Below are 17851 nucleotides of genomic sequence, written 5' to 3' on the forward strand. Positions count from 1 at the left end.
CAATTGGTATCCTTTACAAAATGGCTGCCCCATATACACGTGCGATCTAACTGATTCTGATTGCCCGAAACAAACAGACTTATCGGGTTAGCCCGTGTTTCTTTATTGTTCCCCTTTTCCTGATTTTTATTTACCGTTTAATTACATTTTAAGAATCACGCGACAATTGGTTTGCGTTTAAATTCCCTATCCAATATGGCCTCGACCTTGTGTACAAGGATCATCAAACTAGGTTGGAGGTCTTGCTTATTCCCATGTTCGCCCAATAATCTATTGGTTTCCGCTTCTGGGTCCGTTGACGACTCAAATACACACGCACTCTACGTCGAATGGTGGCTGCGGTGAGAAGACTAATGTCCGAGACGTAGAACGGCCTTTTCCGACCGAGATAGTAATAATGGGGACTCGCTTTAATTGGCATGCCATTGGCGTGTGCAAACGTATTTAAAATATTGCTTTATAAACGATTAGGTCAACAAATTTACTAGCACCAAACATTCCCTCATGTTATTTGAATGTGCTACCATTTTCTTGAGTGTTCTCTCATTTACAATGGCATCAGGATATTAGTCACTGTTTTGGAAGTGTATAAGATTGATAGCGGAATTTACACACAATTACATTTTGCTGGGACATAAATTCAACAATGACTCGGAAAAGAAGCTGTGGTGCGTACCTTCAATGTACACCACTAGATAATTGATGTTATCACATACTTAGGATTAATTTCCGCTTGTGAAGTAACGAATAGATAGTTGGGTAAACAACAATTTTATTGTTTTAAAATGTTTTATGCTCAGGAATGCTTTCACTGCAAATAAATGTTAGAGAAGGTTATTGGCAAAAAGAAAAATGCTCCTTGCGTTTCTTGTGATTACCTTATTCCGACATGGTGAAATGGCCAGCACAATTTTTTGATTTATTCACCAGTCATGCACATAACAGCATGTCTCTATTCTTTTATTTATAGTAGCTGCAAGGGCTTATCACAGCCCACGTGATCTACCACATCCTGGAATATTGAGCATTACTTCGAATAATGTAAGACCAAATCAATAAATGTAGAATAGTCGTACCTCTCAGCCTGAGACAATGTGTACTCTGATATATTTACATGGTCCTCTTTTTTTGTAGGACTTGTTAGATACACACATTACTCATATGATGAATGGTCAACATAACTAGTTCTGCGACCAGTACAGGCCCTAATATAACGGATTATGGGCATTCCCTAAGTAAGTATATAATATATTTATATACTTAATTTTAATATGGTGCTTCAGGACTTGTATCTAATGAAAATTTCTCTCAACATTGCAGTGTCTGATATATATGAACAAAATGAATCACCCATACAACAAGATTTTCAACATATTAGGTTATTCCAGGATCACAAAGTTCTTTGAAAAAAAAGTTTGGTTATATTTTTTTTCTGGACTTGCACTTCCTTCTTTTTTGTTATATTCTGACACGTTGGGGACTTGGGATTTTTTAGTTTTTGCCTTCACACTATTATGACAAGTCAACCATTATCTGGGCACGTTTTCTTGATCTTCCTTTTTCTCTTAGGGTATTTCTTTCTCTCCTTTCCACGGAGTCCTTTGGGTCTTCTTTCTGAGTTCAAGATTTATCAATTTAAAAATGAAATGGTTTGATACTGGTTTTTAACTAATGTCCCAACTATTGGGTTTAGAAAGATGGTACATTTATGTTTACATTATTGTCTTTACAGCCTTGAGGAAGTAATTGCTCATTAGGACTTATACATGTAGCGAAAGTGATGGGGGTTGTGATGCGGATCGGCTGAGGAAGCGGCCGTGCCCACTCCCCCCCGCCTTCCCCTGATGTCAGAAGCCAGCAGCAGCGAGGATCGGGCAAGGAGGTGCTAACGATGGCCGGACGTTTAGAAGCTGATGAAGCCGTGATTTGAAGCATCTGAAGTATTGAAGTGTTCTTTACCCAGCGCTTTTGGAAGATGGCTCCTGTTTGATCCTGCATACGGCAGGCTACTTTTTCGCAAGAAAGAGGAAGGGGAGGCAGAAAGGGGAAAGGAGATTTAAAAAGAAAGGAAATAAAAGAAAAAATAGACGAATACTTTCTGCTGGCTTTGCGTGGCGTGGTGAGCTTGCCAGGTGGAAATGCACCTCTTAAAACAAAATTTCCGGCTTAATCTTCGTGGCTGCCTGCAGTGGCCCTCTGGATAAATGGATTTTCTACAGGGACTCCAGGGTTCTCTCCAAAAAGGTGGTAAGTGAAATCTTTTCCTTGCCCATTGTGGTTGAGGGTCGCTGTGAAGGTCCCCATTTTTTTTTTTTTTTGGCATTTTGTGGTTGGCGGAGGACTTTGTAAGTGAGACACTATGAGCAAACCTATTAAAGGAGCAAAGGGGAATACTCAGAGTCTCTGACTTTAGGTCAAAAAGTTAAAAACGTGCTGTCCAGGCTATGGCGCGGTCTAACCACGCAGCTGCTTTTAGGAAAGATCTTCCTCGTCCACTAGATTCTGTTGAGATGTCGGATGCTGATGTAGCTAACCACGACCATCTTGAGGTAGCACTGGCAGACTCAGACTCCTCCACCAGTCCTAGTGAGATGGTTTCATTAAGGGCAGACTCACCAATCTCCGCTGCCACAGCCAAAGAGACTTTAACTCCTGGAGGGGAAGTGAGGGAATGTTTAGAGACTAGAAAGTACCCTATCTTCTTTAAAACTAAACAGAGTGGGCCCTTAACTGGAGTAGAGCCAGAGCAGGAGCAGGAGATGGAAGGCAATAACCTTTTAATAGCTGGAAATCTTTCTGACTCAGGCCCAGAAACATTAAGCTTAAAGTCGAGCAATCACCCTTCCGTTTTTTCCCCTCCCTCGTCCGGTTTATCAAGTCCATCAATTGGGGGGGGGGGCCCATACTGCATTCTATGCCGGCGGACTCAGAAGCCTCTTTGCCAACTTTACTAGAGGTGCCTGCTCTGACCAATCAAGAGGGTCTCCAGACTGATGACAGGCCCAATTTAAATCAGATCGTTCCTCGGTTAAGGAGCGACTCTTTCTATATGCAATGGGATGCAAAGAGCCTCCTCAATCTGATTCTGGAAGAAATTTGCGATATGAAAACTTCTCAATTGGCTGAGATCGCCGCAATTAATGCTCGCTTGACAAAGATAGAGGAAACTGTGGCTCAGATCCCGACACGGCTCTTAGAAGCTGAAACTAGGATATCCGATTTGGAAGATCAAATGTCATCCTTGAATCTTAAAGTCGCCACTTTCCAGTCTCAGAGATCTGCGTTGGATCTTAAATTGGAGGAGTTAGAGAACTATTCAAGACGCTCAAATCTCCGAATTTTGGGTATTCCGGAGGGCATAGAGGGACAGCAGACATTACATTGGATCGATTCCTTCTTAAAGAAAAATGTCCTCCCAGAATTTAATGGGGATCTCACAATAATGAGAGCGCATCGGGTTCCAGCACACCTCCCCCCAATGCCAAGTTTCCACGGACAATTTTGGTTAATTTTGGAGACTTTAGGGTCAAGGAACAGATTTTGTCAAGAGCTATTAAACAAAGACAGTTTTCTTCGGCAGAGGTGCCATTATGTTGAATTTTTTCAGATATGTCGGATTCTGCAGCAAAAAGGAGAAAGGAATTTGTTAAAATGCTACATTTGTTTAAGGCACAAGGGGCGCAAGCAATGATAGCCCAGCAGAGCAAGCTGAAGGTGCTAGTCAAAGACAAATTTCATATTTTCTGCAATGTTTCAGAGACACAGGAATTATTGCATCGGATTTCGATGGATAAATCTTAATGGTTATGTAATGAGTTAGAAAACTCTCCTTTTTCTTTCTTTCTTTAGAGTTTACTTATGGTGTATTCTATGATTTAATTTTTTTGTTTATAGAGATGCTCATTGCAGGTAAAAATTGTTAAATCACTGTTGGTGTTATTTTGGAAAGGGGAGGTGGGGGAAGGGGTGGGGTCAATCAGCTGCACTAGGCACCAAGTCATTGTGCCTGTAGAAAAGTGGGTGGGGGGACAGGTTGTTGGACTCTGAGCAAGGGCGGCCATCTGCTCGGGCATCAATGGGTCAAGGGAGGAGACATGGGGGGATAGGGAGCATTGGGGGAAAAATGAAAAACATATGTTAGATTTTTATACATCCGTTTGTCATTACTTAGAAAGGCAGAAGGGAGGAAAAGGGGGGGCAGTCATGTTGCTGGTCGTTAGGTGTACACTGAGTATTAAACTGGGAACTCTATTATTATTAATATATTTTTTTTAATGTAAATGGCAAGATGGGAACATGATAAATGGGAGATAAGGAAGTTTTAAAAGTGGTTTCCTTTAATGTAAATGGCCTAAATAATAAGAGAAAAATGAGAGCCATCGAAACGTAGATTAAGACGGAGAACCCGTCAGTTATCCTGTTACAGGAGACCCATATACCAGCGGGGAAAATAGCCGACTTTTCAATGTTTAAATCGTGTGTGGCTTATAGGGGCTTTTCTTCATCCTCTGTAGCCCACAGGGGAACAGCCTTAATAAAAAATTCCAGGCTGAGGTAGTCAATTCAGCGAGCGATCAAAGTGGTAGGTGGTGTTGGGTCACCTGTAATTCAGGTAATAGATTATTGACCCTTGCCAGTTTATACTCCCCGGTAGAGGATAATCCCACTCCATATGAGGAATTCTTTCAATCCATAATTCAGGTTTCAGGGGACATAATAGTGGGAGGGGATTTTAATCTGTTGAGGAATCTGAAATTAGACTTTTCATCTAAGGCAAAAAAACAATTAAAGCAAAAATCCTTTAAAGTGGTTCAAAGTTACAGCTCAATCTTGGATATAGTTGATCCTTGGCGGGTGGCATTCCCCACTAAAACTTCTTATACCTGTTATTTAGGGAGATTTCATACTTTTTCACGTATTGATTGTTTTTTGGTTTTTAACTCTCAAAAAACTCTGCAGAACGTGCTTTCGGATCTCGCACTGATAGTTTTAGAATTGGAATTGGGTGAATGTAAGAAAGTTACCAAAAAAATGGCAGTTGAATCGACAATATTTAGTAGAGGAAAACTGGGTAACTAGTATCAAAGCCGAGATTAGTAAGTTCTTTGAGCGTAATTTTGGCTCAGCCCCATTAGATGTTGTTTGGGATTCATTTAAAGCATTTTTTCGAGGTCTTGCCATAGCTAAAGACGCAGGGAATTCAAGGGCCAGGAAGGAAGAAAAACATTTATTGGAGCAAAAAGTACAAAGATCCCTTGATAGATTCCTCTCTAGTCCTTCTGTGGCCAACCGTCAACAGCTCGATCAGGCTAAACGGGACCTGGCTAATAATTACTATACTAAGAGTGATTTCTTATTTCAGCAGACCAGGCAAAAAATTTAAGGAGATTTTTGGCATGGCAGGCAAGAGAGCGGGCTGCTAAGAATCAAATACTCGCACTGAAATGCCCCATTTCGGGTTCTCAATTGGAGGATATAGATGCTGTTGGAAATATCATGGTTCAACATTATGAGACGATATATGGCCAACTTCACTCCATCGATAGGTCATCTTTGGGGGAGTTCCTTCAAGCAAATGAATTACCTGCATTAACAGAATTAGATAAAAGGAGTATGGCAAGACCATTTACAAAAGAAGAGTTAGGGGAAGTTATTAAAAACCTTCCAACTGGGAAAGCCTGTGGGCTGATGGCCTTCCAGCTGAGTTTTTTAAGACGTTTATGAGTGAAATTGAGGATTTTTTTCTTTTATTGGCAAATTCAATTCTTGAAGGAGGATCTATACCTCTCTCTTTCAGAAAAAGGAATGTAGTCAGTTTCCTAAAAAAAGGTAAAAATAGCAAAGACCCTAATTCATATCGCGCGATAACGCTTTTAAATTCCGACTACATATTAATTACCAAACTTTTAGCCAATCATTTTAATGGGATAGCTTCACATTTAATACATTCTGATCAGAATGGTTTTATTGCTGGGATGCAGCTCGGAACCAATACACATTTTTTAATGGAAGCACTACACTATTTTGAGACCCGGTAGATTCCAGCATTAGTATTATTTTTAGATGCCGAAAAGGCATTCAATTTGGTTATCTGGGAAACTTTATTTTGCATTTTATCGAAATTTGGCATATCCTCTAAAATTACTGGGTTGATTGAGAAGCTATATATGAATGCAGAGGCCAATATTATTATCAATGGCGCTCAGGTGGGCCAAGTAAAAGTTAAAAGGGGAACCCGGCAGGGATGCCCGCTTTCCCCCGTGTTGTTCGCTTTTTTTATTGAGCCTCTCGCGATTGCAATTCGGAACAACGGAGACATTCGTCCTCCACTTTTAAATATGAGCAAAATAAATTATACGCAGATGACATTATGCTCATTTTAAAACCAGAAGAGGAAGTGCAGGTTAGAGCTTTCCAGATCTTTGATCTTTATGAGTCATTCAGCAGTTATAAAATTAATAAAAAGATAATTTTATGTGGCTGTGCATCTAGGGTTGTGCATCCAGATATTTTCTTGTGCCTTAACTCTAACCCCAAGAGATATCTGGGGATCTATTTTTCGCCATTTATTTCAGAATTATAGGAGTTGAATTTTGTTCCATTGTTACGAAAAATCCAGGATTTAATTGCACGCTGGAGCTCTCTCCCTTTAACCATTCTTGGTCGGGTTGCCTTGATCAAAATGTTGGTGCTTCTACTGTTTAATTTTCTTTTTTCAACAATTCCTTGTGTGCTAGTTAATTCTTTCTTTTTGAAAATAGAGTCATTGTTTACATCATTCCTTTGGGACAAAAAAATCCCTCGTATTGCACTTAGCACTTTATATGAAAAGTTGGAAGATGGTGGCATTGCCCTCCCCAATCTGAAGGAATATTATTTTGTGTATTTTGCACAATATATGTCGAGATTTAAGCAGGGTTTACAGTCGGATCTTTTTATCAACTTCTTTATAAATTTAATGTGTAAGGAAAATCAGATTCACTGTCCATTATCAATATTTAGATCTCTGAAATTAGTCAGATGTAAGTGTGTGGACTGTTTTTTTCACAAGCGTCAGGCATTTTTAGACGGTATTCTATTCCTATAATCAATGCCATAACCCCATTAGCAGATCTTTTTATTTCAGTAGGCATTAGAGATTCGCTTTTATCTATACAAAACTGGACAAAGGCTGGGTTTCATAAACTTTGTGATTTTCTTCGGAATGATAGATGGTTGACTGTAAGGGAGATGTCGCAATTAGTTCCCGGCAACTTCCTTCTTCTTGGTTCTTATAATATTATCATAAAAATTTTTAGCAAGCTAGATCTCCCTCAGATTATTGGTCAGAAACAGCTAGTATTAGACCTGCTGGAAGAGAGGTTAGTTAAAAAGCCGGGGGATTGGATAAAATGCCTAGCCGTAATCAAAGGAGCACACTTGGCGGATAAGGCCGCAACAAAATGGGGTAAACATGAGGACTTGGAAATCTCAGTTAACACATGGACTACAATTAATAAACTTAATTTCAGTGCAGTTAGAGCGGCCAACTGGAGGAGGATGCTATATTTTAGCAAGTGGTTACTATATAGAACCCCTTGTTTTGTAGCTAAAGTCTATCCCAATCAATCGGGATATTGTTTTCGGTGTCATACTCACCCTGCTGCCAATTGTACCCACATAATATTACATTGCCCCAGGATCCAGAAGTTTTGAAACAATATTTTTTAATATCTGGCAACCGAAGGCTCAATGTCTATTGGATTTAATGATCGACTAATAGTTTGGGGCTATGATTCAGATCTAGGGCTTCCCATGAAGGTGATTAAATTGTTATATATTTGTATGGCAGTTACTCGATCACTCCTTCTTCAAAGATGGCGGACTGATTTAATACCAACTAAGATCAATTGGGTTTGGAAAATGAGACAGGTTAAAAGAAGTGAACGAATTTATGCTTCACGGATAGGAGGACTGAAGCAATTTGAGAAGATCTGGCAATGGTATTTTGATTCTGATTCTTAAGTCAGTATTTTATTGTTTGTATTTTTTTGGGGATATTTTATGATCTATTAATGTCACCCTTTTTTTTTACCCCTTTGGATGTCATGGACTGTAAAGGATGTATATTTGTATTTAATGCAATTTGATATTGGTTTTCAATAAAAATAAAAAGGACTTATACATGTATTCCCTAATGGAAATGTTCTGCTATCTATACTCATTTTGGGATTTACCTTGAATGTATTTAGTCTCATCAAGAATTGACATGATGTGGTTTTTGGCTTACCTGTAAAAAACAATTATGTTCTACATTAAAATTTGCTAAAATGGTATTTGAAATTTGTGCATGAATCTATCTCTGGTCCCTATCCTGTGAAAAAATAGAACTCTTTTGCATTGATGTTGAAACTGATTATGGTTAAATACCCATTGTTATAAATTTTGGAGTGCAGGAATTCGTCTAATCAAAATTTGAGGATGGGTCAAAAAATACGATTTGAATATAATAATTAACCAAAGAGCGCCTGATCAGGTGATGGTGATTTCAGATTCTGCTCTAGATGGAGTGCTCAATCACTTTCAATCTGTCTTTCAAAATAAACTGGCCACTATAAAGAATTGCATGCATGCAATTGTTTTAGAAAGGGAGAGGTGCCTGTGAGACTCCGAGATAGGTGAATACCCTTCCTGATAAGAGATGAAGCAAAGTCAATGCTAGAACAAATTGTCTTGGATGATGTAATTGAGCCGGTGGAAAGTAGAAGTGGAGGATACTAGATATGTCATTGCTTATACGGTATGCAAAGAGGGTGAGAAGCGGTTGAGAGCTGTGATCAACGAAAGTAGCCAACCTCAGCATATTAATGATTCAGGTTTACCTTGAGTTAAAATCTGTGTGAATTTCATTGATCTTTTTCAATTCCTTCCTGATAACATGCCATGTGTAGTTGTACAGCACACGTTCCCCCTAGGTTGTCTTGGGACAGAATAACAGATGTTTATTGTTACCCAACTCAATGGCACTCATTTTGTTGACCTCAGAAGGATGAAAGGCTTTGTAGACCCACCAGAAATGGAACATGCGGCCATCGGGTCAAATACAGGCCCCTACAGAGAAAGCTGATACACAGCGCTTTGCGGTTGTAAATATTGACGTTCATTCCACGTGGCTGGAGGCAATTTTCATGAATAGAATCACCACCTTTAACACCATTAAAATTCTGAAGGATGTTGTCACTTGTGGAAGAGTACTGCTATACATCGCCATAGTTTTGGAACAAATGAAAGATTTATTTGGTAAAATGTAATCAAGCACATAACTTCATTGCATAATGTCCAATCCAATGGGCAGGTGGAAAGGGTGAACAGGTTAGTGAAGGGAACCCTAGAGAAGGCCATCAAGAGTGGTTTCCATTTTGAAGAGGCTAACAGAGATATGGTGTGGGTATTTCGCACCACAATGACCAAACTAGGGTAAAAGGTGATGGAGTTAAAATTAGGTCTGGGAGTATATCACCTGGTCTATCAAAATTTAAAGGACCTTACAAAGAAGAAAATGCCGATAGAGTTGGAGAATAGTCAAAGATGGAATGTTAGAAGGGTGGTTCCATATATCAGAGGAAGGATGACTGTAGTGGGGTACATGAAGGATGTAATGGGTTTATGTTGATGTCTGATGAAGAAATGTTAGACTTGGACAGACAAGAAGAGGGAAGCGAAGTCGGCTTCAGGGGATACCCAATTGCTCAGCCAACATTCCATGAGCAGGAGTGGAAGAGTAGAAGGTTTGACATGTGCCCTACACACATTCAGTAGAGCACCCATGTGGCTGAGTGATTTTGTGTCTTAAGAGGCTCTATCCTAAAGTTACTTTTAAAGCTGGTGTTCTTATTTCTTTGTATGTTTTCTTTGTTCCAATGTGTTTATTTTAATTCCTAAGAAATGATTATGCCTTATGCGAAGAGACATGAACGATTGTTATTTTTTTTAAATATTTCCATCTTCCAAGTATGTTTATTCTTAATAAATGTTTATACCCAATGCTAATCAGTATTCATATGGCAATCTTGTTTCATATAGTTTCCTTGTTATTGAGAAAGGGAGATGTGTTGTAGCTTTAAGCTGAATTTCACCTTAAAGAATGTTGTATTTCAATCTCAGAGGTTGGAAGTCAGTTAAAAACCAGCTGGCCTTTGGTAAGCACGTCTAAAGTCTGTCTCATAATAAAACTGACTTCAAAACATAGACCAGTGAGCAGGGTTATTACAACAGAAAACATCACAAATCTTAAAAGCAAATTAGAGCAGTCCAAAAGGCAAATTGCAACTGGTTCATTTCAGGCACTCATAATCTAGCATACACCACAAAGCAGTATCAAGAACCTTAGGACTGCAGTCTTGTAAAATACCAAACAAAAGCTAAATTACCAGATTAGCCAGATGAAGAACCAAATTAGATCCTACTCTCTACTCTGCAACAGTATACTACACCTACCTCTCAGGGTTATGGGGGAGTAGTGCCCTAGCAGGTGTACAGGGAGGCACAAAGGCAGGTGGTAAGTACAGGAGAGGCAGCTCAGCTGGATGTGATGCAGACAGATGTAACATAGTGGATGAGCACAAGCAGGTGAAGGGAAAGCAAAAGTTAGCATAGGGGGTAGTAGCAAAACGAGTTTGAGGACACTATGAGAAGAGGTCACTACAACATCACATCTTCTGCAGTCTGTCAAAGTGAATGCGTGCCTGACTTTAATATTACTAATGACAACTTTAGACAGGTAAGGGAATAAAGGGCTAGAATCTATGAACAGAAACTAGGAATTTGAACGAAAGTACAGTCCACAATTTAAGATGAGGAGAATGAGGATGTGCTTACCAGGTTCGGGCTCACTGTCCAGTTTTCGGAAACATAACCAGACAATTCCCAAGATTAGACACAATCCCCAAAAGTTTTAGGAAGGACTACAGACCATCAGTGAAGGTTCCAGTCCTAAATTGGACGATATTAACTAGGGGTTGGCGTAACTGGCATAATTCTCTCTAGTATAATTACTAAACATTGCAGCAATATTACTTGTAATTATGTGTAATTACATGAGAAGCATAATCCAGCATTTAGTGCTATTTTCTTATTTCAAAATGGACCCTCGTGCTCAAAATGGGCCATGGAAGCATTTTTCTATAAAAAATAGCACTAAATGCTACAGGACATGAACAGCAGTAACCAGCTGTTGTTCCTGAGCTCCTGCGGTAGGAGTTTTGCCTCAAATTTCTCTTAATTACTCAACTGGGTGTAATCACGTTAAGTTAGGAAATTCTACATAACAAGAGTAATGGGTAATTACTGAAATGAGTCCGATTACTCCAGCGGAATTCAAATTTCACCCACGCCTTATATTATCCAGTCACTGATGGTTGTAATGAGCACAGATGTTAGAGACTGACTGATAAAGAACGTATAATGGCTGCTGTAGACTCCCAGAAAACAAAAAAAGGAAGCATCTGTTAGTGAATTAGACCCGGTGAAAGGCACAATTGACTGACATTCAAGCAATAGAATTCTTCTGAAATGGATTATGCAGCCATGGGGCTGCTGTTCTTCAGGTAATGCTTCCTAAGATACAGGAGCAGTTGCACAAATGGTGGAGGTTGGCAAATAAAGGCGTCAGAATTAGTTGTGGTACATGATCATTGCTCAGCATTGTTAAAGGGGGGGAATAACAAATCAACAGAAATGAATGCCCCTCCAGATATTATCTTCCTGATAGGAGGCAGCAGGATATGCAGTGGAATGGAGCAGGGAATTGGTGAAAGAATTGGTCAAGGAAGCAAACGGGGTAGGTATCCCACCAAAGAACTCTGCTTGTTTCAGCTGCGGCCATTTAAGCCACTGGATGTAAGACTGTCAAAACCTCCACTAGGGATCACATACACAACAACACGAACATCCTAAATTGTCAGCTCCTCCTCCTTGCCTACAGCAATTCCCAACCTAGTAGGATAACCCAAAAGAAGTTGACTGCATCATGCACATCTTAAAGCCAATATATCTAAAGGGGTCTTAGAACCAGTCTGTTATAAACGGTAGGCCCACTCCCTTTCTTATTGACCGGGTTTCTTCCCTTGACATCTCCAGTGTTTCCATCCTTACTAAATATACACTTATAGCATGTTGTTGTGCTGAACTACCTCAAGCAATGATCCGATGCCTCAGCAGCTTCCAGTCTGAGGTTAAAAAATCTCTGCCAAGACAAATGGTTCAGACAGTAATAAGACGATCAACACCTTGAGAAGATGTTGCGTAAAGTAAGCTACATACTATTCTCAAATCAGCTCTGTTCACTTGAGACACAATTGTGCCTATAATGTAACTAACTCTTACCCAGCACTACTGACCCTTTGGAAGCAGAAGCATAATACATTGTATGTCAAACTCTCAGTGGGGCCCTTTATAAGAAAGGCTATGCTGTAGGAAAAATATAGATGGTCACTATGAGGTAGGAAAAGAAGGACCAGCCCGATTAGTTTCACCTCACAAAGCCTGTGATGTGAAAGTTGCACCCTCTGCAAGAGTAAAAAAAAAAAAAACAATACGGAATGCATCAAAAAGACTTTGTAGGTAGCAAAATATCAGATTGGCTCATAATGTCAATTGTTGAATTGCTTCAGATTGGAAGAAAAGTGTGTGGTTAAGCAGTGCTACTGATTCTTTGCAATTCATAAACCAGCATCAATGGTTGGTGACTTCTGCAGCAGTTGTAAAGCATTAAAAGGTTACGGAGAGCGCACTTATCAGCTGACAACCATAAACAAAACGGGAAGCGGCCCCTGGGGGCTAGCATCTGCTGTGTAAATGACAGCTATTGGAATTAGCTAGGTGGGGCCCACAGGGCACACAGTATTCTATTTGTGAATTTGAACAAAGAGACAGTGTTTATTTTTTCCCTTGCAAATCTCCATCTCCACATTTGCAGTTGATTCTCATGAATTCATAGAAAGAACCCCACCTCATTTTGATTAGGAAGCATTTTTCTGAATCTTTCTGACCAAACTCTGCGCATTAGCGATTGACACTTCAAGCACAGTGTAAAGAATTTGCCACCATATTTGATCTGTCCTAGCCAATTAAACATTTGACCTAAGTTTTCTGGGAACAGCAGGAAAAAGTAGTAAGTAGGCAGACTCGTTGCAATAGAAAACCCTGTAAAACTGAAAATGTGTGTATTTATTTCCGATTCGGTCGTTTGCCTTTAGCACCATGTCTCATGCAATGAAACACAGATCATTGTCAGTACTGACTACAATACTGGGAATATCCATGGTGCAAGGGTGCCTGCACCGGTGCATGGCAGCAGTTTGTGCGCCAGTGCAGGGGGGAAGCACAGAGATGCAACATATTGTTGTAAATGTGTCTCATCCCTGTGCCACGAACCTAACGCAGCACGGCGCAGCAAAATGACTTGCAGAACCGCACTGCGTTAGTTTCTTGTAAATCTGCCCTACAAGTGAACAGAGAAGCTATGTCGAGTCTATGTGCTGGACACACATGATTACGAGTTCCCCATCTACATGATGGCTTCACTGTAACCCCAGATGTTTGGTACCAAATATCTTGCATTAATAAACCCCCACTGATGCCAGTCATCGATTTATTAATATATGAACCCAGAGGTCACCTTCGATGAGTCACCAGAAAACCTTCCACTACTAGTGTGTTGATTGACTGGTCTTGACCAGCCTTCCACCACAGACATGTTTCTGTCCCCCTGGAGGTGAGAGTCACTTGCTTCCAGGGGTCAGGAACAAAGCCTGCTCTGGGTGGAGGTGTTTACACCTCCCCCGAAGGGCATCTGCATACCAAGGCGAGAAGCTTTAAAGGTTTCCATCACCTTTGTTATGCAACACATGTCTCCCCAGAAAGTGGAGATGCTCACCCTGCCCTGGCCCCACTCTTGGTGTCAAGAGAAGCTGGAAAACTAGTAAGTTAGGAGGTGTGTCCAACGCCAGGCTAGTACAATCCCTAATGTGGGCTACCTGATGTGGACACCACCTTTCAAATTCCACCATCTTGTTTTGGTGGAATTAGATCCTATAGGGACAGGAATATGCTTACTTCCCACAGGAGGTGGTCATATAGAGGGTGTAACTGCATGAATGGGGACCCCCTCGAAGAGTTATACTTTCAGGCCAGGGAGAAGAGGGGAAAGGAAACCAAGAAACACTGAAAATACTCCCTTGTGGCCTATCCATTCATTATATTAAGAGACTTAATATCTGCTGGGCCACAAAATACAATGAATCACAACAGTGACACTCAACGATATAATCCTCATTTCTTTTATATTATTTCATTTCTTCATATATTTTATGAAATTTCATGTTGTTACTTCTTTTTTAATTTCATGTTTTTTTACACAAAAAAGACTTTATTGTCCATCTCAGGAGACAAAATCCATTCTGCAATTACAACAAATATATATAATACACATTTACATACATAAATTCACTTAAAGAAGAAAGCAACCCCTGGACACACTCACATAAATACTTCCGTATCACCAAACCATTCAAACACATCCACACTCACACAATCTTCATACAACTGCATCTGAACAAGGGGGAGGTTATAAATGACAGAGAACCTCCACGACCAGATTGAATTCTATGCTCAAAGCACAGGGCTGAACACAGGGTCTTCGCGCGTTTCGGTGGTATATGTAGAGTAGTTGGACCACCTTCATCAGGACCTATCCAGATACCCATAAAAAGATCCAGTAGCCAGGGGACAAGAGTAAAACAATTTATGATTCAGGACCAATGGCATCTATCCATATGTTCCAATTGGCAGTCAGAGTGCCTTCCTGTTTTTCTAATAAGATACCGGCGCTCTTATCCAAAACGATGTCTCTTGTTCGAGATGTGGTATTCACTTCACTATGTTTATTCATAGATACCCATGTGTGGTAAAAGCAAATAGTTCATAAGGATGTATTAGATAGAATCCGGAGCGTTTCTCTCGTTATTGCTCATAGCCCATCAAGCCAGGTCTTAAGTTTATAACTTTTCAGCTTATGTCGGTATTGTGCACAACAAACGTGCTTGCCATTATAGTAAATTCAATCTTCCTTCACAGGACGCCCCACGTTTCATAATCCAGTGCGTATAGAGTGTGTAGACACCTTAAAGGCAGGCAGTCATTGGCTACTACCTGTCACTCCCCTTAACATCCCTAAATTGACTATATAGGTTGAACCCCCAGAGTCCAAGAGCATAGATTTGACGGATCCAGAGAAGAAAGATGAATAAAAGTCACTGCCCAGCTCAGGACTGAAGAAGAGCTGTGAACTTTTGGCATATAACCCTGTCTGCTCGCAACTCTCTCGACAATCGCGACAGAGTGCCTCGTCCTGTAGCTGGAGAACTACCACAAACACAGGTAGCCTGCCAGCCCTTTGAAAATTACCAACAATCTCCCTTGGGGTAGAGGAGCTACTCCCCTGCAGTCTGCCGGCACAGAAGAGCAGAGTCTGGGCCACTGTCTTGCAGTCCCCAAGCACAACCAAAGCCACAGCCAACTGAGAAGAGGCAACATGCTCTGAAGGATCAGACCTGTCTCTCCACCAAGTGGAAAGACACCAGGACCAACCAGAGCTGTGTAGCACCACTCCTTGGGGTACTGGACACCCGGCACCAAACACCAACAGTGGGAGTCCATTCTGGATTCTCACTGCACCACAACCGAGCAGCTGTCAAGAAACAACAGCATCACTGAGACTCACATCGCGAGTGGCCCAGATGTCCTGCTTTTTCCCCCTCAAGCGACCACACTTCAACCACAAGGACCTCCTTTGTGCACTGAGCCCAGCCGACCTACCTACTCTGCACTGAGCCACCCAGCCCAGGCACCGATGAACTGACTTTGCTCCCAGGACCCTTGTGACCTGAGCCACCCTTTGGGAGCTCCTAGATTTTTACCCAAGTCCCCCTTTGCATCCTGTTTCTAGGTGCCCCACCCCCTTCACCATAGAGTGCACAGCTACCATCCTAACCAGCACCTTTCCCCGGGCAGGTAATGAGAATTTTCTGGTGGTACTTTGGACCTAGGCCCACTACGACCCTAAGTCCTGAAGACACCCCCAGAAACCAACTGTAAATATATGTATGCATACTTGTCTTTTTCCCCATAGAAAATGCATTGTGTGTAAAGACGCATTGTCTCAAAAACATTTACTTACCTGCTAAGATCAATATTTTGGAAAGTACTTACTTGACAACAAAGATTGTGGTATCAAAATTCATATAAAAAGTACGACATATTATTCTAAATTGGTCTTGGACTTATCGTCAAGTGAGTGTATCATATATTGCCTATCTGTGTGTCAAAAATGCTTAACACTACTCACCCACACTACCGCAAAAGAGAGCATTTGTATTATCCGTTTTACCTCTGTGAACCAATAGGGTTCGTCTGTAGACCCTACACAGTGTACTTCTTTTAGTGCGCTATATAAAGAAACAACTCCCTACACTGGCTATTCAGTATTCAATAACTAAATCTTTTTTTCTTTGTCTTCTACTACGCACCCAATTCCTCATCGTCAAGGTGCCTTTAAGGCTAACAGTTGCACATTACAAGTCTCTTTTCGTTAATTGCAACCAGCCTTTTATCACGTGTGTCCGATAGATACGTTTTTTTTCTTTTTATGCAGTTTGTTATTTCTAATATATCCTTTTAAATGTGAAAAGCCAAACCGCGCGGTAATTGTAACACTGGTTATTTACAATTTTAAACTGCAAATGTACTTTGTGAATCTTTACATAAAAACAAGCTAATACGAACTACATAACTTTAAGCGGTGAGGTACAGGTTTTTTTTTGCATCAAGAAGAAAATGTCAAAACCAATTATCCCCCCACCGCCCCCAAAAAAAAGTAAATAAACCGAGTGTCGTGTAAGCCATGTCCCAGGTGCAGCACACAATCTTATTACGCACGCCTCGCCGTACTCACAGACTTCCGCGCGTATACAGCAAGAAAAACGCCCTGAATGGATCAATGGCGGTTCTTCTTTCTTCAACTTTACCAGGGGCAGCTGTTTCCTTCAACTAGTAATGTAGACTTGAAAAAAAAACTTCAACCTGTACACAAATCCTTCAGCCCGCGCAGAAGCCAGACATCTCCTCTCCTGCCGAACTTTCTATATCCTTGTTCTTTCTGTGTTCTGTTTCCCACTTCACTGGAGCCCCATAGTTCACGCCCACTTGCCTCATGATTGGCCTGGTGGAGAGATATTCTAATTTTTCTGCGCAGGTAGACATCTCCTGACAGGACTGATAGAGGTTCAGGGGGCTTGCCACATTTAAAATCCTCCTAAAGTAGTACAAACACTATATTTATCAGTAATGTACCTTTCCCTTGTTTAAGATCCGTGTTTATATTTTGAGATTCTTTCCATCTTACAATATAATACTTACATTATAATAAGGCCTTGTTCACAAACGCACTTTCTCGATTTCGCCAACAATACTGGTCCACAAGACTGCGGCATTCCTACTGTCACGTCCTCTGCTGCTCTGCAAGCCTTGAGCAGGGGGCCGTGTGCCCGCTGCACTGAAAGGCATACAACGACCGACAGCCCTTGGGAAGTATTTTTACTCAATGCTTACCGAGGTCCCACTCTGCACGTTTGTAGCTGTGAATATTGTTCCCAGATCCGCAAGGTATAACTGTCCAGTCACGTGCGCACATTTAGCAAACCTGTGTGCAGTCTGCTGGTGATGCAGTATTTAGTTTCAACAACGGGACCAACTCAATTAAGAAACTTAGCAAAAGTTATTTGAAGGGAAAATGCCAGGCAGGAAACATGATGCC

At 40.8% G+C, this 17851-nt stretch overlaps 1 protein-coding gene across 1 annotated transcript in view; it reads right to left on the reverse strand.

The window, feature by feature from the left end:
* Window positions 1-17215, reverse strand: part of LOC146809665 (sulfotransferase 2B1-like) — a 641816-nt gene extending 624601 nt beyond the window's left edge. The window contains exon 1 of the mRNA XM_085616518.1: window positions 16991-17215. The gene's annotated coding sequence lies outside the window, so the exon portion shown is untranslated. The remainder of the gene's footprint in view (window positions 1-16990) is intronic.
* Between the last annotated feature and the right edge of the window lie 636 nt (window positions 17216-17851).

Source organism: Triturus cristatus, chromosome 7, assembly GCF_964204655.1.
Source record: "Triturus cristatus chromosome 7, aTriCri1.1, whole genome shotgun sequence".
Lineage (NCBI taxonomy): Eukaryota > Metazoa > Chordata > Amphibia > Caudata > Salamandridae > Triturus > Triturus cristatus.